This window comes from Gracilinanus agilis, chromosome 3, assembly GCF_016433145.1.
Source record: "Gracilinanus agilis isolate LMUSP501 chromosome 3, AgileGrace, whole genome shotgun sequence".
NCBI lineage: Eukaryota > Metazoa > Chordata > Mammalia > Didelphimorphia > Didelphidae > Gracilinanus > Gracilinanus agilis.
In genome coordinates this window covers 486,355,451-486,379,880 of record NC_058132.1, presented here as the reverse complement: position 1 = coordinate 486,379,880, position 24,430 = coordinate 486,355,451, and the positions used below count along the sequence as shown (strand labels likewise).

At 36.4% G+C, this 24,430-nt stretch overlaps 1 pseudogene; it reads left to right on the top strand.

Moving 5' to 3' along the window:
* The window catches only part of LOC123241737, a 52,479-nt pseudogene extending 47,244 nt beyond the window's left edge, over window positions 1-5,235 (top strand).
* Window positions 5,236-24,430: the final 19,195 nt, after the last annotated feature.

Below are 24,430 nucleotides of genomic sequence, written 5' to 3'. Positions count from 1 at the left end.
ATTCACAAGTAAATTCTATCAAACCTTCAAAGAACAACTAATCACAATACTATATAAACTATTTGACATAATAAGCAAAGAAGGAGTTCTACCAAACTCCTTTTATGACACAAATATGGTAGTGATCCCAAAGCCAGGTAGAACAAAAACAGAGAAACTACAGACCAATCACCAATGGGTGAATGACTTGAATATAAAGAAGGAAACTATAAGTAAATTAGGTGAGCACATAATAGTATATTTGTCATATCTCTGGGAAAGGAAAGATTTTAAAACCAAGCAAGAGTTAGAAAAAAATTACAAAATGTAAAATAATAATTTTGATTACATTAAACTAAAAAGATTTTGTACAGACAAAACCAATGCTACCAAAATTAGAAGGGAAGCAACAAATTGGGAAAAAATCTTTATAACAAAAAACTCAGACAAAGGTCTAATTACTCAAATATATTAGGAGCTAAATCAATTGTACAAAAAAAATCAGGCCATTCCCCAATTGATAAATGGGCAAGGGACATGAATAGGCAATTTTTAGATAAAGAAATCAAAACTATCAACAAACAGATGAAAAAGTGTTCTAAATGTCTTATAATTAGAGAAATACAAATCAAAACAACTCTGAGGTACCACCTCACACCTAGCAGATTAGCTAACATGACAGTAAAGGAAAGTGGTGAATGTTGGAGGGGATGTGACAAAATTGGAACATTAATGCATTGCTGGTGGAGTTGTGAATTGATCCAACCATTCTGGATGCAATTTGGAACTATGACTAAAGGGCTTTAAAAGACTATCTGCCTTTTGATCCAGTCATAGCACTGCTTGGTTTATACCCCAAAGAGATAATAAGAAAAAAGACTTGTTCAAAAATATTTATACCCATGCTCTTTGTGGTGGCAAAAAATTGGAAAATGAGGGAAAGTCCTTAGATTGGGGAATGGCTGAACAAATTGTCATCTGTTGGTGATGGAATACTATTGTACTCAAAGGAATAATGAACTGGAAGAATTCCATGTGAACTGGAAAGACCTCCAGGAATTGATGCAGAGTGAAAGGAGCAGAGCCAAAAGAACACTGTACACAGAGACTGATACACTGTGATAAAATTGAATGTAATGGACTTCTGTACTGGCAGCAATGCAATGACCCAGGACAATTCTGAGGGATTTATGGAAAGAACACTACCCACATTCAGAGGAAGAACTACAGGAGTGGAAACACAGAAGTAAAACAACCGCTTCAACACATGGGTTGATGCAGACATGGTTTGGGATGTAGACACTAAATGACCACACCAATGCAACTATCAATAATATGTAAATACGTCTTGACTGATCACACAGGTTAAAACCAGTGGAAATTTGCATTGGATATGGGGGGAGGGGTTGAAGGGGGGTGAAGGGGAAAGTAAAAACAGGAATCATGTAACCATGGAAAATTTTTCTAAAAAATTAAAATATTTAAATCTGAAAAAAAATTAGAATTGGTCAAATGGAAGCAAACGATCTCCATTAGACTTTAATAAACAATAAAGCAAAGCCAAAAGAAAGAAAAAAGAAGAAAACGTGAAATATTTCATTGGAAAAACATTTGACTTAGAAAATAGATTAAGGACGGAGAATTTAAGAATTATTGGATTACCTAAAAACCATGATAAAAAAGGGGCCTCAATTTTATATTTCAACAAATTATCAAGGAAAATGGCCCCAATATCCTAGAATCAGAGAGTAAAATGAAAACTGAAAGAATCCATTGATTGCTTCCTGAAAAAGATCTGCAAATGAAAACTCCCAGGAATATTATGGCCAAACTAAATATCTCCCAATAGTGTAAGCACTCAGAAAGAAACAATTCAAATAGGATAGATCCACAATCAAGATCACATAAGATTTAATAGCTTCCACATTAAAGGAGTTGAAGGTTTGGAATATGATGTTCTTGAAGACAAAGCAACTAGGTTTGGAACCATGAATAACCTATCCAGCAAAATTGAGTATAATCCTTTCGGGGTGGTCAGGAATGGATTTTTAATGAAAGAGAGGACTTTCAAGCATTCCTGATGAAAAGGCCTGAACTGAATAGAAAACTGACTTTTAAATAAATCACTTGAGAGGAGCTTTAAAAGGTAATATTTATCTCAATAGATTCAAAATAACCTTTTTTTTTGACAAAATACATCAGAAATACATCACTCATTAACACTAGAAATTATATGAATTAATAAAGTTATCCTTTAAAATAATTAGTATTAGGTGGCAGCTGGGTGGCTCAGTGGATTGAGAACCAGGCCCAGAGATAGAGGTCCTGGGTTCAAATCTGACCTCAGACACTTCCTAACTGTATGACCGTGGACAAGTCACTTAATCCCCATTGCCTAGCCCTTACCACTCTTCTGCCTTGGAACCAATACACAGTATTGATTCTAAGATGGAAAGTAAGGGTTTTAAAAAATAAAATAAAATAATTAGTACTATCTATCTAAAACAAGAGTAAGTGCAAGCATTATCTCTAACGGGGATAAGTCAAAAGCCTTCCTAATTAGCAAGAGTGTCCATGATTGTTCGATATCGTCCCAGAAATGCTAATTATAGCAATAAGAGAAGAAAAAGAAATTAGAATAGGCAATGGAGAAACAATCTTTGCAACCAATATAATAATAGACTTAAAGAATCAGGTAAAAGAACTTCAAAACATTTAACTTTAGCAAAATTGCAGGATATAAAATAAACTCAAATGAATTATTAGCATTTCTACATTACCATCAGAAAAAGATAGTAAGAGAAATTTTATTTAATTGATGACAATAGAAGTACATGGAAGTCAACCCCAGAAACTATATAATTACAAAACCCTTTTCACACAAATGAAAACATTAATTGCTCATGGGTAAACCAAAACAATACAATAAAAATGACAATTCAACCTTATTTAATTTACTTATTCAGAGCCATAACAATAAAAAATATTAAAGAATTACTGTATTTTAAGGAGTTCAAAAAATCACAACAAAATTCATGGGAGTAACATCTAAGCCAAACCTTGGCAGGGTTTAGAGGTCCTCCTCCCCCCTCCCCGCCCAGGGATGCCTGCAGGACAAAGCACTGCTGGGAACTTTAAGTAGAGGCAAGGAAAGATCACTCTTCCCCTTCACCCCCCAGATCCATGAGGAAAGCTCTGTTCCTAGGGTCAAAAGACCCCTGGAAGGTGTCCCTAAACATTGCAACCTGTAAAGATGTCCTCCCTTTCTAGCCTCCTTTATTCTATAGCATTAGTTTTAATTCAGTGGGGCAGTTGAAAGTGGTGGGGTTGGTGAGATTACTGACATCTGTAAGATCCTGCACCTTCACCGATCCTCTCCAGAGAGGAACTGAAGCTGAGGTGGGAAACTTGAGGTTCTTGGGGTCTGGTTTCTGAGTGACACACCGTTAGACACCAGACTCCACCAATATGGTGGCAATGAAACTCTGAGCTGTTCTTGGGCTACTTCAAAAAACTGGTTCTCCTGCTACCTTCAGCACTGCTGGACCTTACAGTGGGTCCAGACCCTCAGGAGCAGGAGGAATTGATAGAGGAAAAGGAGAGGCTTCTGACTGAGTGTCCTGGAGAGCAGCAAGCCAGGCTAGCCTGACTGTGAGATATTAAGAAGTCCAGATCTGGTGCCCTAGTGGAGGAGAAGCAGAGGCCAGGGAAAGCCACAGTGACACCTATGGCTGGAAGTCTGTCTCCTGCTCTCCTGTATCTGGAGGTACCCTTGGAACTCTACACCCTCAAAACACACACTTCTTGCTGCTGGAGATGCTGAGGGTGGGACCCTCCTGGACAGCTGCAGCCTAGAGGGCCAGAGCTTCGGTGTATTTGGGCACCTGCCCCGATGTGAGTTGATAGCAGAGTACCCTTTGATGTCCTATTTCCTGGAGAAGGAAGATGGCCCCTGTAGATGGACTTTTGTATGTAAAATCTGGGGAGTAGGGTCCATATCCCAGACTGGCACCTACTGCTGAGACCACAGGGTCACCTCTGCTTCAGAGGTAGCACCCAACTTTTTATTCTACAGGGACCAGAATATAATAAGGAGGAAGAATCTGAGCTATTGGTATCTCGGTTGAAGACGTTGCCACAAGCAGTAGCAGATTAAATTAGAGAAGATGTTGGGTAAACACTCAGATAAAGAGGAGACACTCCAAAGAAGAGAAGAGAAATACTAGTAGTCAGGATGTTGAGATGGGGTGTACTTGGAGAATGAGAGATGTCATTGAAGAAAAAGTTAAAGAAAATCCTATTGTCATAGAGTTTCAGCAAGAATGTATGGCATTTTATAAAAAGGATCCCCCAAAAGTCCTACAGGGTTTTTTTTTGAAAGAGGAAAAGACTTTGAATATGAATATCATGAACAAGGACACAGACCTTGGCTTTGCAGAGTTGTTGCCTGTGGATGATTCAACAGGAAAACAGTTGGTGGTTGAAGCCATTCTCTCAGGGAAGAAAAAGGAAGCAATGATCCAGTGCTCCCAAGAAGCCTGTCAGATGTTTGAAACTTTGGGTTTGCTGCGTCAGAAGGCAGTATCTTGAAAAAGGAAAGCTAAGAACTGAGAGGAAGAAGATTATTATGACAGCAATGATGACACATTCCTTGATCAAAGTGCCTTAACAGGATTGAAAAAAACTGGAAAGACTGATGCTAAACCAGAAACCTATGATTCATTGATTGGGAAGCTAAATATTGCAGAGAAAGAACTTGCTGAGCTTTCAGAGAAGTTGAATATCTCAGGCAAAGCCCTGTCAGAGTCTATACTGCAGAATTCTTTGGATGCATTTATGATAGAAATCAAATCATGGAGCACATTAGCTGGTGTGTCCCAGAAAAAGGCTACATTTAAGAACCTTTGAACTAAGAAAAGAACAGCAGAGAATTAAAGGACTTATTAAACTTGTGAAGCCAACAGAGATGTCAGCGCTTAAAAAAGACCAAAAAATCAGGCTGAAAATTTGGAAAACAAGTCTAAAAAGTTAATATTGCCTGTGTTTGAAAGAAGCAATTTTAAATTAAAAACCAGAACAGTAGGGAAGTTACCCCCTAAGCTTCTAGGACTTCCTCGAAGTTTAATAAGAATGAAAGATGAGTCTGAAGAAAAGGAAGAGGAGGAGGGAGAGAAGAAATAGGATCAGCGGATCATAGATTTCTTAAAATGGCATTCCAGTCAGAAGAAGCAATGTAGGAAATTTGTCCAACTATAAGTCTTTCAAGTCAGAACTAACTGATGGATAGCAGTCATGAAACAGGGTCTTCTACCCAGCCCAGCCTGGAAGTACTGAATAAGAAATGCCCAGAGAGCAGGACCCTAGTACCAAGGAAGTCCTCAGAGTCAAAGAAAAGCTGAAAGCAGAATAAAGAAGAACTGAAAAAAAAGCTGCTAATCCAATCATGGTGTCATGAATACTTTCCTCAAAGTATCCAGAACATGATCCAGACAATTGTGGTTTTTGGTACCACCTGAAGGCCAGAGTGGTGATAGAAGGACACATCTTTTTTTTTTTTTTTTTTTTAAACTCTTACCTTCTGTATTAGAATCAAGTACTGATTCAAAGGCAGAAGAGCAGTAAGGGCTAGGTAATTAGGGTTAAGTGACTTGCCCAGCTAGGAAGAATCTGAGGCCAAATTTGAACCCATATCCTCCCAATTCCAGGCCTTGTGCTCTTAGCGAAAATATATTCTCTTAGTGAAAATGGAAGTTAATGAAATTTATGGCTATTGAGTTTTGTGACCAGCTGTCAAAGAAGGGGCATAGCGGCAAGTCCATTAACCAATGCTGCTTGTCACCATTTCAAGTTCAATGACCAAAGATGAGGCATTTGGGCACCATTTGTAAAATACTGGATGACTTGGTCTATTCACCAAGATGCTTGACTTTCTGAACTGATAACCTTTGATCTTAGTCTCCTTTTGGAAATGATTTGTGTGCTTGGTGCTCATTCATAAAAGTTTGATAATAACCATATACTCACAGGCCAAGTAAAGCAGGAATAAATATGTTTTCATAAGTTTTCTACATCACTAAAAAGGAAAGTTGTACAAAATTCATGTGGAAAAACAAAAGAGCAAGAACATCAAAGGAATCCATGAAGAAAAAAATGTGAAGGAAAGCAGCCTATCAGTACCAGATTTCAAACTATATTTAAAAAGTATACTCATGAATATAATCTTCTGCCAGCTAAGAAGCAGAATGATGTATCAATGAAACAGATTAGTTACACAGTGCAAAGAAGTAAATGGCAGTAGTTATCTAGTATTTGATAAACTCAAAGACCCAAACTTTTGGGACAAGAACTCACTATTTGACAAAATAATTGGAAAGCAGTTTGGCAGAAACTAGGTATGGACCATATCTAACACCATATACTAAGATAAGGTCAAAATGGACTTTTTAGTAGAATCTTTAGGATTTTCCACATATACCATCATATTAACTGCAAAAAGAGATAATTTTTTTTTTACATTTTTGCCCATTCTGATCCCTTCAATTTCCTTTTCTTTACTTATTGTTATTGCTGTCATTTCTAACACAATATTGAATAATACTGGGAATAAGGGGCATCCTTGTTTCACTACTGATCACTTCTAGATTATCCTTGTTGCAAATAATGATTACTGTTTGAAGTAGATGCTTTTTACCGTTTTAAAGAAAAATACATTTCTCCTTATGTTTTCAAGTGTTTCTAGTAGAATGTGTTGCGGTTTATCAAAAGCTTTTTTTGAATCTATTAATAGAATATTATTTTTGTTACTTTTGTTATTGATTTAATTAATTATGTTAATAACTTTCTTTATATTAAATCATCCCTGCATTTTTTGTATAAATCCTTTTTGGTCACAATGTATAATTTTAGACTACTTGTCTGTAGGCCTGGTTGTCAATCCACTAAGTCACCCAGCTGCCCCACTTTGTGATATATTCTGGTAGTCTCCTAGCTATTATTTTGGCTTTTTGAATCAGTATTTACTAATGAAATTGGTTCATAATTATCTTTCTCTATTTTTGTTCTTTCTGGTTTAGCTATTAGTACCATATTTATTTCATAAAAGGAATTTGGCAGGAATCCTTTCCCTATTATTCCAAATAATTTATTAACATTGGAATTAGTTGATCTTTAAATGTTTGTTTCATAGAATTCACTTGTAAATCCATCTGGTCCTGATGATTTTGTCTTAGGAAATTCACTTATGGCCTGTTAAATTTCTTTTTTTTCTAAAATAGGGTTATTTAGATATTCTATTTCCTCTTCTGTTAGTTGAGGCAGTTTATATTTTTGTAAGTATTCTTCCATTTCACTCAAATTGATAAATTTATTGGCATATCACCAGGCAAAATGATTTCTAATAATTCATTTGACTTTATCCTTATTAGTAGTATATTCACCCTTTTCATTTTTGATGCTAATAATTTAGTTTTCTTTTCTTTTCAAAAATCATTATTAGCCAGTGATTTATCTGTTTGTTGCTTTCCCCCCTATAAAACCAACTCCCTAGTTTTGTTTATTAATTCAATGGTTTTCATTCAATTTTATTAATCTCACCTCTAATTTTTAGGATTTTCAATTTGGTGAAATTTTAGTTTAGTTGGGGATATTTAATTTATTCTTTTTCTGGTTTTTAATTGCATTTTCAATTCATTGTTTTATTCTTTCTTTTTTAAATTAATACGAGCATTTAATGATATAAAGTTTCCTCTACTGCTTTTGCTGTATCTCGATTTTGTTATGTTGTTCTATGTTTTCATTCTCTTTAATAAAATAATTTATTTTTCCTATGACTTGTTTTTTAACCTATTCATTTTTTAAACTTTTACCTTGTTTCTTAGAATCAATACTAAGTATCATTTCCAACATAGAAGAGTGGTAAGGGCTAAGCAATTGGAGTTAAGTGACTTGCCTAGGATCACATAGCTAAGAAGTGTCTGAGGCAAGATAACCTAATTATACTTTAAATTATTTAGTTTCCAATTAATTTTTATTCTTTATTTCAATGTTTCCTTATTTAATACAAATTCTTATTGCATTATGCTCTTAAGAACATGCATTTAATATTTCTGCATTTAATTATAAAATTTTTGTGTCCTAATATATGGTCAGTTTTTGTAAAGGTACCATGTAATGCTTTTAAAAAAGTATATTCTGGGGGCAGCTGGGTGACTTAGTGAGTAGACTGAGAGCCAGGCCTAGAGACAGAAGGTCCTAGGTTCAAATCTGGTCTCAAACACTTCCTATCTGTGTGACCCTGGACAAGTCACTTAAACCCTATTGCCTAGCCCTTACCAGTCTTCTGCCTTGGAACCAATACACAGTATTGATTCTAAGGTAGAAGGTAAAGGTTTAAAATAAAAGGGAAAAAAAGAGAAAAAAGTATATTCCATCCAAATAAAATGTCTGAGGGGAATTCAAAAGCAGAAGATATTGATAATGTTTCATTTCCATGGTACCTTTTAACATAATGCAGTTTCCATGTTTATCTCTTTTAATTAAATCTGTTTTACTTTTGACTTTGTCCAAGATTAATTGTTACCCTTGCATTTTTTAATTGACTAGAATGTAATATATTTGGCTCTAATCCTTTCTTTTTACTCTATGTATGTCTCTCATTTGAAAGACAATTCTGAAGGACTTAAGATGAAAAATAATAGCCATTCAGGGAGAGAACTGATGAAGTATGAGTGCAAACTGAAGAATAATTTTTTTCACTTTTTTCTTATCTTTTTTTAAAAAATATGACTAATCAAGAAATATGTTTTGTATAATTTCACATTTATAGTTGATATCAAATTTTTGCCTTCTCAGTGGTTTGGGAATTGGTGAGTGGGCGGGAAAGGATTAGAACTCAAAATTTTTTTTAATTATTATAGAAAATAAATACACAAGGGGGCTTAACACAGTGGATAGAGCATCAGGCTTGGAGTAGTGAGGACCTGGGTTCAAATTTGGCCTTAGATACTTCCTGTTCATGTGACCCCAAGTCATTTAAGCCTTTCTGTCTTTCAGATAGTATTAAAAAATGAAAGTAAGAGGTTTTAAAAAAATGAATGAATGAAACACCAAAAGTTGTTTTGTTTTGTTTTTAAAGAAAAAGATTCTCCTTGGGACTTACACTATCAATGCTAGAGAAAGTTGGAGGAATTTGTGCCTGTGTGTGACAGGGGGCTACACATAGTGGATGTGTTTGATTTTGCTAATTTTTTTTAACCTTTACCTTCTGTCTTAGAATCAATACTAAGTATCATTTCCAACACAGAAGAGTGGTAAAGGCTTAGGGTTAAGTGACTTGCCCAGGGTCACACAGGTAGGCAGTGTCTGAGGCCAGATTTGAACCTACGACCTCTTGTCTCTAGGTCTTACTGTTTTCTTTTAAGGCTCACTGAGTAGGGAAATGAATGAGGAATACATTCAGAGATAAATAGGATTTTTTTTTAAACCGCCTCATTCCATTTCACTTAAATTTTTAGGACATCTTTCATTACATCAAACTTAAGTCTGCTTTTTGGTAACTTCTGTCCAACAGTACTGGATCTACTCTCTTGGATTTAATTAATTAGTTAATTTAATACCAATTAATTAATTAGAATTAATCTAGTCCTTCATCTATATGAGAATCCTTCAAATTCTTAAAGAGTTATTTTATCCCCTTCCTCAAGACCTCTACCTTTCTCTTCTCCAGGCTATAATATTAGGTTTAGTATCTTTAAGTGATCCTCATATGGTGTGATGAATGTCCTTTCTAAAATGAGGTACTCAGAACTAAACACAATATTCCAGATGTTATTTGGTGAAGGCAGGGTACAGGAGCACCTCCCCACTTAGTTCCCTGTCACCTCCTAGGTTCTAAACACTATGCCTCTTTTACCATAGTCTACAATTACATTAGTTTTTGAGGAATCTAATCACATTGTTGATTCCTATTGAGGAAACACCCACTGAAGATGTTTTGGAGCTTCATTTTTGCATATGAAGAACAGAATATATTGGAATGAGCTCTATAAAACACTATAAGTCAGTAATGATGACTCCTCACAGCTAAGTTATTATAAAAGACTACTCATTTGGAAACCAGCTGAATAGAATTCATATATTTCTCTGTTTGCAGTTCTTCTGTACTTCCTCCACTCTATTTATTTATTTTTGCTATTTATTTGTTTGGGATTCACTGGTTTGTGATATCATTTTAAAAGTAGTTTTTATAACATGTTTTCCCCACAGAATACTGATAGGGTTGAAAATGCAACTATTGTTATACCTATTTTGCAAATGAGAAAACTGATGGACAGAGATGTTATTTGCTCAATTTCACATACTTCTATCCTTAAACTGAAAACCAATCTTGACTGTAAAATAAGCATGTTTTCTGTTAGAGTAAACTTTTCTATTCCATTCCATCAAGCATCAACCTCTAAAACCATAGCTTCTCTCTGTATTGTTTGCTAAAAGGATTTTTAAATACTATTATGGACTGTTAACTGCTTCTTCATATTTATGAAAAAGAATGAGTAATTAAGGGATGAGTGAATGAATGAAAAAACATGTACTAAGTATTTATTATAAGCAAAGCATAAATAAAAACTGGGGACACAAATACAGAAGATAGTTCCAACTCTTAAATTCAATTATGGGAAACTATAGGGTTATGGAGTGGTACAGGGAGTTTGAGAGCATATATACTTGGAGAGGGGTTAGATTTCATTTGAAAATCTACCGGGGGGGGGGGCAGCTGAGTAGCTCAGTGGATTGAGTCAGGCCTAGAGATGGGAGATCCTAGGTTCAAATCCGGCCTCAGACACTTCCCAGCTGTGTGACCTTGGGCAAGTCACTTGACCCCCATTGCCCACCCTTACCACTCTTCCACCAAGGAGCCAATACACAGAAGTTAAAGGTTTAAAAAACATCTACCAGGATAATAACTATAGTTAAGAGGAAGTAGACTGACACCACCTTTCCTAGACAAATGGTGGTGTTGAATTGATTTGGGCTACAGAACTGGCAGATGGGGTAAGGTCCAAGTGAAAATGGCATAGGGAGTAAGCAAGTAAAGCATGGCTTGCTGTCTGCCTAAAATAATGTACTCAGGGAAGATGAAACATTGGATAGAGGGGCAGTCAGGTAATCTGGAGGACCTGCATTCAAATTTTACCTCAGACACTTCCTAGCTGTATGACCCTAGGCAAATCACTTCTTGCCAGTTGCCTTACTGCTCTTCTGTCTCAGAATCAATATTCTTCATTCTAAGACAGAGGTAAGTGTTTGGGGACAGCTGGGTAGCTCAGTGGATTGAGAGCCAGGCTTAGAGATGGGAGGTCCTAGGTTCAAATCTAGCCTCAGATACTTCCCAGCTGTGTGATCCTGGGCAAGTCACTTAACCCCCATTGCGTATTAACTCTAAGACAGAAGGTAAGGGTTTAAAAAAGAAGAAGGTAAGGGTTTAAAAAACAAAATAATGCACTCACCAGTAGGAGGTGGGTTTGTGGAGTGGGTAGGATGGGAGATCTTTAGCATACCACATTTGTCTGACTATAATAACATATGCCATAGTGTTGTTGTGAAGATCAAGAATAATGTACATAAAGGACTTTGCAAACCTTAAAACAATACAAACAGGAGCTGTTATTATTGCTGCTGTTGAATTTTCCCTAGTAACTTCTTTCTGGAATTATTCCTAGTCACTAAACTTGAGCAAAATTTGAATTTGGATTAAATAATGAGAAGGTGATTTCAACCTGTCTTTCATCTGAATCATTAATAAATGATTCTTCAGTTATAGAAACAGCTTGCCAAGTTCTTCAGGACTCATCCTGTCACAGCTCTACTTTGTATCTTCTGATTACAATTTGATGAGGTTTTTTCTTACCCTAGACAATGTTATTCATCAATACAAAGTGAGCTTCATTTTCTGCATTGTTCTTGTCAATACTTGTTTACCTCATGGGGATGTTATGAAGATTAATGAGATTTAAGTTTTGTAGCTCCATAGAAGAAAAGCATAATAGCATTCCCTTCTTCTGCCCAATGCATATGCTCATTGGGCGTACAGACTGCATGTAAAATTGAGGTCAACAGGCAGTTTTAAAATCCCACTTAGGGAAAAATATTATAATTCTCTATCAATATTTCTTTTTTTTCTTTAACCTAAGTTGCAAACAAATGGCAAAAGAGTCTGAGCAGCACTTCACCTTTTTTTCCTTTCCCCCCAAAGCTGGTAGATTTTTTAACAAGTCAAAATGGCTTCCATTTATAGAGTTCTTAAAGGTTCACAAAGTGCTTTACATACATTATCTTATTTGGTGCTAAGAAGAACCCTATAAGGTTCTTGAGGATATGAGGAAGCTGAGACTCAAAGAGATTAAATGACTTTCTAAGAGAAATATAGCTACTTAGTGTCTGAGTTAGGATTGGATCTAGGTCCTTCTAGACCTGACTTCAGTCCTGCATTAGAGCCACAATGCCCCAGTTCCCTCTACTGGCCCAAGGCAGAGAAAAGGAGGAAAAACAATAGAACTGTTACCCAATAGAGTGAAGTAAAGAAGGAAAATAAAATATGATGAGAATAGTCAAGAAAGGAAAAATAATCTTGATTTCATGTATAAGAAGTAGAAGGTTAGTGAAAGAATTTGAACACTAAAATGATTTGATTTATTATATTTACTCATCAAATATTACACTTACTCAGCATTTTGCTCATGTTTCCTATCTTCAGAGAACTTAAAATCAAGTTGAAGAAACAAGATTAATTCCATAGTGAATAAGACAAAGCCCTAAGTGCTTTACCTCTGCTCATGATTTCACCCCTTCCTGCCTAGTCTGGTATTATACTTGTTCAATTATGCTCTCTCTTTTCCTAGGGTTTCCAATTCTTCTGTTTGTGGTCAACTTATCTCTGCCCAGGAAAATGTTTTCATTTACACTAAAAAGTCTTCAGTCTTGGGAAATGACTGAACAAGTTATGCATATGATTGTAATGGAATACTACTGTGGCATAAGAAATGGCAAACATGAGAATTTCAGAAAAATCTGAAAAGACTTATATGAAACAATGCAAAGTGAAGTGAACAGAACCAGAAGAATATTGTACACGGAAACAACAATAATGTATGATGATCAGCTGTGAGTGACAATTATCAACAAGATGAGAATCCAGGATAACTCTAAGGGACTCTGCAAAAAAGGATATCCACCACCAGAGAAGGAACAGATTGAGTCTGAATGCAGATTGAAAAATACTATTCTTTACTTTACTTCTTCTGTGAATTTTTTCTTGTGTAAGCAATATGTGTCTTGTCTCACATGACAAACATGGAACTATATATTGTGTGATCATATATGTGCAACCTATATCATTTTACTTGCTTTCTTGGGGAAGGGGAAGGAAGGAGAGAGGACATGGGTTGAAAAATGTCAGAATGAATAGTAAAAATTGTATTGACATGTAATCTGGAAAAAATTAAAATAAAAAAATTTTCAATCTTATTATACCCACAAGATATTGTACTGACTCTCTCCTTCCATCTTTAAATATTTCTCAAAATTATAGCTTATGTTCAATCCTAACACTTTCATATCATTTGCTTACTCCTTCTTTCCTTATAATCTAGTTTTTAAAATTCATAACCATTTCCTGAAACCTTATTATCAGAGGTGTAATGCAAGGTGGCTAACAGAAACTTTTTGCTTCTGCAATTTCTAATGGTCACAAAACGTCAGTGAAACATCTTAGAATGTTCAGAAAGTCAGAACTTAAAAGCGATAAATAGAGGGGAAGTTCCAACTGACTAGCTTTTGCCTTCTGGCTTTCGCTGTGGCTGGAGGCTTTTGCTTTGGCCTTTCGGCTTTGGCCTAATTGCTTCGGCCTTGGCCTGTGCTTATTTTGTTTTGGGGAAATTTGGATCTATCTCATTTCTCTGGACCTCTCCCTGATCTCCCCTCTCCATCCCTCCCCTTCCCTGATTTTCCTTTTGGGTTCTGGTTGGAAGGGAGGGCTTGATGATTGAACATTGTGGGTTTTAGTTTCTTTAGATAATTGGATTATCCTCAAATAAGTTATACCTAGGTTTGATAAAGACTTTATTTAAAAGGCAGTCAAATCTTCCTGACTGGGAGAGCCAGTCGCTCTGTCTAAACCTCTCCGTGACCCATCCCCCACCCTCACCCCTCTCCCTAGCAGCAATTAGAAAATCCTGAACCCCTCCCCGCTTCTGACTGACCCTGGTATTAATAAATCCCCTTGTTACCTATTCAAACCCTGTGGTGAGTCATTGTGTCGAAAATCAAGACAAGGGCCAAGAGGAAAGAATCATTTTCCTTTATTTCTAGAGACAACTGGGGCATCCATCTTGACAGGAAGTACCCACCTTCAAGACTTCCTCCAGCCATCAGTTTGACTGGCAGGGAGGGGCCCTCTCGACCCCTCCCTCAAGAGACTTTGAAACTAACAAGAGAAACCCAAGCCTAAATGTTTCTTACTGGCCCTAGTTTCCTCCCTGGATTCTTTGTCTCAAGCCTCTGAGAATAAACCTGTTTGAGCTGCCCTCTCCTACATACCCCATTTCCCTTATCTCCTATATACCTTCCCATACCTTCATTCCTCCTCCAATCACCTTATAATCCCTTATTCCCTTTTACCCTTCCTCACACATACCTACTCAGCTTATTTACATTCTTTTTTGATAACAGAGGTTACAGTAGATCTTCTATAGCCCATTTGACTTTTTAAAAATCCTCATTTATCTCCAGACCCTCTGCAGCACTGTATTCTATTAAGCCTCCTTGAAACTCTCTCTTTTCTTGACTTTGAAAAAAAATGATCTAGTAAAGGGATACTGAGAAGGATCAACTAAGGTTTTTTTTAAAGAGAGGGGAGGGAGCTCGGGTGTTTGTAGGCTGCAAGGGAATAGTAGAAATGGAGAGATTTAAAATTAAAATTAGAGATGGGGAATGATACAGTTATTGTTACTAGTAATTTCTTCCTGGTATTATTCCTAGTCATTAAACAAAATTTAACATTATACTAATAAGAAAGTGACTGCAACCTATGATCATTTAAACATTTTTTTTCAGGTAAGCATTTTCTCTATTCCCTAATCCCACCTCCTCTGCCCATAAAATTTAGTAAAGAAAAAGAAAACATGTTACAAAAAGTGTATAGTCAAACAAAACTAACTCTGATATTGGTTACATTAAAATGCATTACTCATTCTGCATCTTGAATCCATAATCTCTCTGTCATGAGGTTGGTAGTGGGCTTCATTGTTGGTCCTTTAGATTCATTTGGTCCTTTAGATTCATTTGATCACTTCATTGATGAGAGTTCTTAAATCTTCTGAAGTTATTTCTTTTCATGTTTCTAACATAATTGTGGGTATTACCTAAAGCTCTGCTCTTGGCCCTCTTCTCTTTTTTCTCTGTTTTCTTAGTGATTATATCAGCTCTCATAGGTTCAGTTATCATCTTTATGCTCATCGCTGTTATATTTATATAGGTAGCCTTAGTCTCTATCTTGAGTTTCAGTCTCCCATCACCAACTATCTATCGGATATTTCAAACTGGACGTCCTGTAAGCAATTTCAACTCAGCATGTCCAAAACAGAATTCACTATCTTTCTGTCTTTCAAACTTCCCTATTTCAATCAAGAACATCCCACTCTTCTAGGAAGCCAGGCTCGCCACCTCCATCTCATCCTTGATTCCTAATTCTTATTCAACACACATAATTTGTTACCTCTTACCTTTTCTGCCTCTACAATATCTCTCCCCTTTCTCTTACTCCTTTCATATGGCTACCTCTTTAGTTTAGGCTCTCATCATCTCTAACCTTTACTATTATAATAACCTCCTAATTGATCTTTCTCACTCAAGTTTCTTCCCTTTCCAATCCATTCTCCATTCCACTACCAATGTGATAGGTCATTATCCTGCTCAGTAAGCTGTAATGGCTCCCTAATACTACTATGATCAAATATAAATTCTTCTGTTTGACATTTATAACCCCTCCCAATCTAGTTCCAATCTTCCATTCTGGAATATAAATCATTCTTCTTCATGAATTCTCAAGTTTAGTCAAATTAACCTTCTTGCTTTTCCTCACATTTGACATTCTGTTTCCTGCCTCTCTTTGCCCAGACTGTACTCATGGCTATAATGCACTATAAAGGCCAACTGAGTTAAGTGACTTGCCCAGGATCACACAGCTAGTAAGTGTCAAGATCAGATTTGAATTCCAGAAGATGAGTTTTCCTGTCTCCAGGCATAGCACTTTATCCACTTTGCCACACTGCTGCCCTCACCAAGCAGATAGTAGGCTTTAAATGATTACTTAATGAGCTGGCACTCAAGGTCTTCCATAATCTGCTTTAAATCTGTCTTATGATTTATATCGTAGTAGTCTCCATTAAGTATGTTAGCCTCTAACTAAATTGTCATTGCCCAAATATGCTCAAATATAGTCGCTATTCTGATTCCTTGCTTTCTTTCTCTTTCTCTAAAATGCTTTCTACTTTTCCAACCCCATCACTCTACCTTCCCATCTTGAAATAATTATATTATCATAGATTTAGGACTGGAGGGGATCCTAGAGCATACAATTGCTATGTCCTCATTTTATAGATCTGAAAGAGCTGAGGTCCATAGAGGCTGTTATTTTGTCAAGGTAATACAGGCAAGGTAATAGGTGGCAGAACTAGCATTTGACCAAATGCCCTCTTTTTCAAAATTCAGAATTCTTTCTACTGTGCCAGACCCATCTCCATTTTCTAAACCATTTAATCTTCTTCTTTTTTTTTAATTTTAAAAAGATTTATTCTTTAGAAAAGTTAACATGCTTACATAATTCATGCTCTTACTTTCCCCTTCACCCCCTGACCTCCCCCCCCCATGGTGATGTGCATTTCCACTGGTTTTAACATGTGTCATTGATCAAGACCTACTTCCAAATCATTTAATCTTCTTTTAATTTTTCTCTTCACACCACTCCCAGCTGGAAGTGATTTCTCTATCCTCTGATTACACATCACTTTCTATATTTGTATAAATGTCTAATTGTTCCTACTAGATTACAATCTCTTTGAAGATGGAAATTTAGTTATCATTGTATCCATCACAGTGTTTAGGACAATACCTTACACTTAGATTGTGTTCAATTAGCATTAGTTAAGAAAATGAATGAAGTGTTAAACTGTATGGTATAGGCTATAATTATTATGATGTTTTGGGGTGGTGAGAGTCCAGTACGTGATGTTTAGATGAAAAGCAAACAGTGTAAAGCTTCATCAATATAAGCAGAGTAAGCAGTCCCTCCTACCTTTAAATTTTTTTTTAGTTTAATTTTTCTCAATTATTGAACAGTTACTTTTTTCTCCAAGTTCCCTCTCCCTAATGGCCATCCCCTCCACTCCCCATACACACTAGGAAAAATCACATAAATATACTTCAAACAAAAACCCGTGTAACAAATATGCATAATCAAGCAAAACAGATCCCATATTAGCCACATCCTAAACTCATTCTGCATATTTAGTCTACCACCTTTCTGTGAAGAGGTAGGTAACATTCTTTAACACTAGTCCTCTGGAATCATAACTGATTCATTTTTTTAAACCCTAATATCTTATACATATATATATATACACACACACACATATATATCCTTCTATATTAATTTTATTTGTTACAGGGCTAGGCAATGGGGGTTAAGTGACTTGCCCAGGGTCACACAGCTAGGAAGTGTCCAAGGCCAGATTTGAACCTAGGACCTCCTGTCTCTAGGCCTCTCAATCCACTGAGCCATATAGCTGCCCACTATAATTTGATTCTTAATTCCTTAAAAATTATTCATTTTTATTGTGTTGTTATAATAGACATTGTTCTCCTGATTCTGCTCATTTCCCTCTATATCAGTTCATATAATCCTTTCCAGGCTTCTCTGACACTGTCTCTTTCTTCATTTGTTTTGACATAATAGTATTCCTTTACATTTATATACCACAATTTCTTCAGCCATTCCCCAATTGATGGTTATTCCCTTAGTTTCCAAATATTTACTAGAAATATTTTTGTACATATAGAACTTTTCCCTCTTTCTTTGATCTCCCTTGAGTATGGGACTATGAGTCATATTACTGGTCAAAGGATAGGCATGATTTATTTTTTAAAAAAGCGCTTATTGATATCTTTTGTTCTCGATTTCATTAGAGTGTCTCCCAGTATCCTTTCTTCTCCCAAAGAGTCATCCCAAATGACAAACAATATTTTTAGACAAAAGGAAAATGAAAAAAAGAAAAGACAAAGACAATCAACAAAACAAAAGAAAAACATGGAAAAGTCTGGAAATATGGGCAATGTGGGGAAATTGCACAGACAGGGTTTGGAAGTTTGGAGCAAGGAAACTGACAAGGAAGGTAGTTGGAAGGGGGAGGGGAGAGAGAAGGAGGGGAGTGACAGTTGCTCTCTCTTGAGGACTCTTTCCTGGACCTCGGACCTGGAAGGTGGTCTCTCGGCCTCTCGGGATAGAAACTATCTCTATTCTTGGGATTTTCCCAACTGCTTCTCTTCCTGGAATCCTATGGATCCTAACATTGACTAAAAGGATTTGGAGGGGCTGCTTGACTTGTAACGCTTGTTTTGGGGGGGCATTAGCCGGAAGAGACAAGCCAAACGAGCTCTGAAGTTCAGAGATCTTTTTTCCTCTCACTGTCTACTTGCTAAAGACTTTGAACTTATAAAAGCTAGCATAGATAGGTACAGATTGGAAGAAAGGAAACCTCCTGGGAGGCCGAGACCGGAAACCCAATCTGTGCTTAAGGGTGAGGGCAAACCCTAATTCCCCCTATCGTAATCCCTTCCCTTAAAGACTTGTTAATAAACCAACTTGAGTTAAAATAAAGGCAGTCAGATAATCGTTTGTAAGGGCGAAGGGAGCCGGAAGAGAGAAGCCATTGGCTCCCTGTGGATTCGTTTAGGGGGCTCTGAAGGTTAGCTAATCAATACTCTTGGCTAAACACAGAAATATCATCCCAGGGTTTCCCTCACTGATTTACCTTTGTGAGTGAGTTTTCTTACAGTTTTGGTGAAACCAGCTGGGTTTTCAAGCCTATTTTACAAAAATTTGGAAAAAAAAACAAAACAGTGGGAGGTCTCAGCTAAGTTGGGCCTACATACCTTTCAAAAGCCTGTGTGACTGTAGAAGGTAGCCATCTTGAAAGCAGTTCCGGTCAGAACAACTAATCTGCCTAGCAACACTATAGCCAATAAGAAAACACTCATTCTGAAGGGGCGGGCTAGCTCTTAAAGGGCCAGACATAAAGATTTTTTTTTTTCCTTTACAAAAGGCTTTTCAAGATACAAGATGGCAAACAGATTATTCTTAGCCATGAGTTATCTAGCCTTCATGAGACATTTCTTTTATATGGTTTACACCTTATTTTTTGAAATGATTCCAGATTATATTTATTTTCTGCTTAATATCTATGAAAGCTATGAATGGCTAAAGATTACTTTAGACCAGTGATGGGCAAACTATTCCCTGTGGGCCAGATCCAGGCCATAGTCTGCCCATCACTGCCTTAAGCAATTCCCTAATCACTACACCCCTACATCCAGTTGTTGTGATTAAGGAATTGCTTAAGGCAGTGATGGGCAGACTATGGCCTGGATCTGGCTCACAGGGAATAGTTTGCCCATCACTGCTTTAGACTGTTTAATTTCCTTTGTACCCACATATGCAGGAGTAATATTCTCCTTAATTCAATTATACTGTGCCCTGAAAAAAATGTGTCCATCTCATCTGTGGAAAGAAATAAAAAGACAATGAAATCTCAGTGATGATGTTAGCCATGAGGGAAGCTGAGACAAATTTTTAGACAACTAACTGAGGAAAAACAAAATGGCAAAGATATTAACACACAGCAAGACACAACTAAAAGTAACAATGTAACTGAGCAAGAAAAGACAGATCAGGCTGAAGGGAGAATGCCAAAACTGCCAATAAGAGACCACACAAGCCTACAAGCAGATACCAATATAGTCCATATCAAAACACATAAGCTGTTTACAGCTTCAGACTTGGAAAGTTTGAAAAAAAGGATGCCTTCATGGTTTTTCGAACCTGTAAAATGTTTGAAAGAATTCAAACGAGCAATTAGGCTTTATGATAAAAATTTCCAGGATACTGAAATTCTTCTCTCCGGATTATTTTCAAAAAGAGAAAAGCAACAATTCATTGAGGAGACTAGGAACAATCCAAATTTAACATCATGGCCACAGGAAGAAACAGATTTAGAGTTATCTAATCTATCAAATCCATGTTTTCTAAGAAAGGCCAGAGAGGATTTATTGGAGGCAATGAAAAGTTTTCCAAAAAGAGCTGATACTTGGGGACAATTTGAGAACTTGAGGCAGAAGAGTGGGGAACATCCATCAAAGTTCCTCAGTAGAGTGGTCGAAGTAGCAGAGAATGTGCTTGGCTTTGAAATTTTAAATGAACAAAATCTCCAACACATAAGGAGACAATTTGTGAAAGGTAGTAATATACCTATTAGATCATACTTTAAACTTCAATGACCAGACTGGGAAAAGCTGTCTGGAAGATTTAAGAAAAACATCAACTTACATATTTACAAGTCACAAAGAAATCTTAAATGAAAAAGGTGAAATAATAAAAGAGCTTAAAACCAAGTTCAAGGAGGCAAATAGCACAATTAAACAAAAAGAAATTGAGGAAATAAAAAATCTAGCTACTCTGCAAACATATAGGCCCACAAGAAATTACACACAAAACAATCAAAGAAGAAATGTACCCAAATGCTTCCTATGCAAGAAATTGGGACACATAGTTTGTAACTGTTATTTAAAGGCACAGTTAGTACAAGTTAACAACGAAAAGGGGTCCTGGAAAAGCAACACAAAGTTTAGCAACAACAATATACAAACAAATACAAAATATTGCAACTGTAATAGCAAAAATTCATTGCAAGCCCCAAATTTAGAAACCAAGGAAAAATTCATCCAACAGGGAGTGAGACCATGTTATTCCCAGGTAGTTTCAGGTGCTGCCAAAGAAAACCAATTATGATGCTAGACGCAAGGGGCGAATGCAAAAAGCAAAGATAGTAAAGGAAATGGGGGAAATGACTTGGGGAAAAATTGCATTAACATAGAATTAGTGGGTACAAAAACAAAACACCAAACTAAGAAAGAGGAAAGTGACAAAATGCAATTACTGAAAGATGTTGAAGAAATGTGGAGTAAGGTTTGTGGAACAATGGATAAAGAGACAAGGGGAGAGGGAAATGGAGATATTGTAATAACAAAGAGTACATTTGCAATAAACTTGCTAGTAAAAAATTATTTAGCAAACCAAGAAGACAAAGAAATAGTTTCTAGTGATAATAACTTAAAATCATTCTTAGCACAAACCAAAAACAACTCATTAGAGGAAAGAAACTACAATTCACAAACTAAAGATAGGGAACTAAAGCAACAAACAAATATAATAGAATTACAAATAGCAGAGAATTCTAATGATACAAAAACAAAACATTTCGCTGAGTTTGAGGGAAAACATCAAAAGTTATAGTACAAAAGACCAATGGGAGGGAACAAACAATATCTCCAGAAATTCATATGAGCAGACCTCCTGAAGAGACAATCAAAAGTGATGATTCAAAAAAGGGAAATCTCACTGATATATTACAGCAATCTAAATTAAATCCTAATTTGGAAGAATTTAAACCAACAAAACACATAGAATCTTTAAACAACAAAGACATTATCCCAACATCCTTAAATCTTCATGCTGAAGAAATTCCAATGCAAAAAGCAGAGGGATTGCAAAGTGAATTCTCAAATCAAGAATCTGTAGCTGTCAATAATTCTTTTTTTTTTAAACCCTTAACTTCGGTGTATTGTCTCATAGGTGGAAGAGTGGTAAGGGTGGGAAATGAGGGTCAAGTGACTTGCCCAGGGTCACACAGCTGGGAAGTGGCTGAGGCCGGATTTGAACCTAGGACCTCCTGTCTCTAGGCCTGACTCTCAATCCACTGAGCTACCCAGCTTCCCCCTGTCAATAATTCTTAAAATCAAACACTGGACCAAGAATGGGACTTGGGGAAAATATAATTACAAGCACCAATGATTCCAGTATTTCAAGAACCTGACAATACTGAGCCACATGTAATGATAAAAGTGGAAAAAGAAATATACCCAACATTAATTGACACAGGTGCTACACACTCAGTGCTAAAAATATCTCCTGAGGATAGTAAAATTGTAGGTTCTGTAAAAGTTATAGGAGCCACAGGAAAAACAGAAAGAGTACCAAAACTAAAATAAAAAATGGTACCTCAAGGGCCCTTAACTACAGAACACACATTCCTATTAATACCTCAATATCCTTCAAATCTCCTAGGGAGAGACTTTTTATGTAAAATAGGAGCTATGATGCAATGTGACACATCTGGAAAGATTTTCTTACGTTTGCCCAAAGAAGCATTGAAACACCATCCATTCCTTTTCCTGGAGCAAGTGGATGAAACACAAGATCATGAGCCAAATACAATCTTTGAAATCCCCAAAGAAGTTCCACAAGAAGTATGGGGAAAACATTCAACAGATGTAGGGATTTTAAAATCTACTACACCAATAAAAGTTAAAGTGAAGAATGGAACACTTCCTAAAATACCCCAGTACAAATTAAGCAAGGAAGCAATAGGCTGAATCACCCCAATCATAGACAGTCTGATCCAGCAGAAAATCATGGTACCAGTAATTTCGCAGAATACAACACAGTCATAATACCTATAAAGAAACCAAAGTTACATGAAAAAGGCAATGTGCAGTGGAGATTTTTATAAGATTTAAGGGCAATAAATAACTTAATCATCAAAAGCCACCCTGTCATCCCAAGTCCATCTAGTATCCTGGCTGAAATTCCTAGCAATTCAAAATGTTATACTGTGATAGATCTGTGTAGTGCCTACTTTTCAATACTTATTGACAAAGAAAGCCAAAATATTTTTGCATTTACTTGGAATGGAAATCAGTTCTGTTGGTCCCGTTTGAGCCAAGGTTTCTGTGAAAGTGTTCATTTATTCTGCCAAATCTTAAAACAAGATTTAAAATCCATGGTATTTAAAGAAAGTAAGATCGTTTACTTCATGGATGACATCCTAGTTGCCAGTCCAAATTCGAAAGCTTGCCTTAAAGACAGTACAAAACTCCAAATAGAGCTTCGCATAAGAGGTCACAAATTATAAAGAACTAAACTGCAATGGTGAATGCAAAGGGTTGAATACTTAGGATTCATTTTAGAAAAAGGAACAAATATGCCACGAGAATGGGCCCAGCACATGTACTGAACTTTGCTGTCCTAAAGGTTGAAAATCTATACAATGCCTACTAGGATAGTGAAATTCAGTAATGGAAAAAGAACTTTGGAGCCAAAGAAATAGAAGGCATATGGTTTTCAGAGAAAGCAAACCAATCTTGCCTAGAAACTATTTTAGCATCATAGCAAGGAACAGACACTATGGGACCCAAGGAGTGATAGATGTAGTTTGATGAATTTGAATTGCACTGGGAATATCCATATATGCAATTAAAGTCTGTCAAAAGTGTAAAAATTGTATGAAATCCAATCAGGGAGTGTTCAAAAACAAAGGTTTGGGACATCGACCTTTAGCTTACACACCATTTGAGTGCATACAAGTAGATTTCATCAACATGCCTAGAGACAAAGGGTTTAAATACTGCCTAGTTATAGTGGACAAACTGATCAGATGGTCAGAAGTTTTTCCAGCCAAGAAAAACTCAGCAGCATTTGTGATTAAAGTGCTGTTAAAAGAAATCATTCCTAGATTTGGAATTCCTTCCAGGATAGGATCCAACAGAACTTATCATTTCTCAGAGTCTATACTATAATCAAATATATCAAAACCTGGGGATAAAAGCTAGTTTACACACAGATTATCATCCTCAGAGTGCAGGTCAAGTTGAGAGACTGAATAGAGAGGTTAAGATGCTCCTTGGCAAACTCTGTTCAGAGACTCATTTGAAATGGACCAAGATTTTAACCATAGCACTATTCCATTTGAGAACACGCCCAAGTAGAGACTTATATCTTTCTCCATTTGATATGCTGTATGGTCATCCAATTTGGCAAGGGAAACCTTATAAATAAGCCTATATCTCTATGCTAGGAAGAGATTGTACTTTGGCATCATACATACAAGCCTTGCAAACAAGAATAAAAGAACTACCTGAAATGGGTGTGATCCAACAAGCTATACCATTGGATTATTCATTGCATAACATCAAACTGGGAGATAAAGTGTATATAAGAAATTTTAGCAAAAAGTCAGCTACAGACACAAAGTGGGTTGGTCCATTTCAAGTTTTATTAACTACTCTG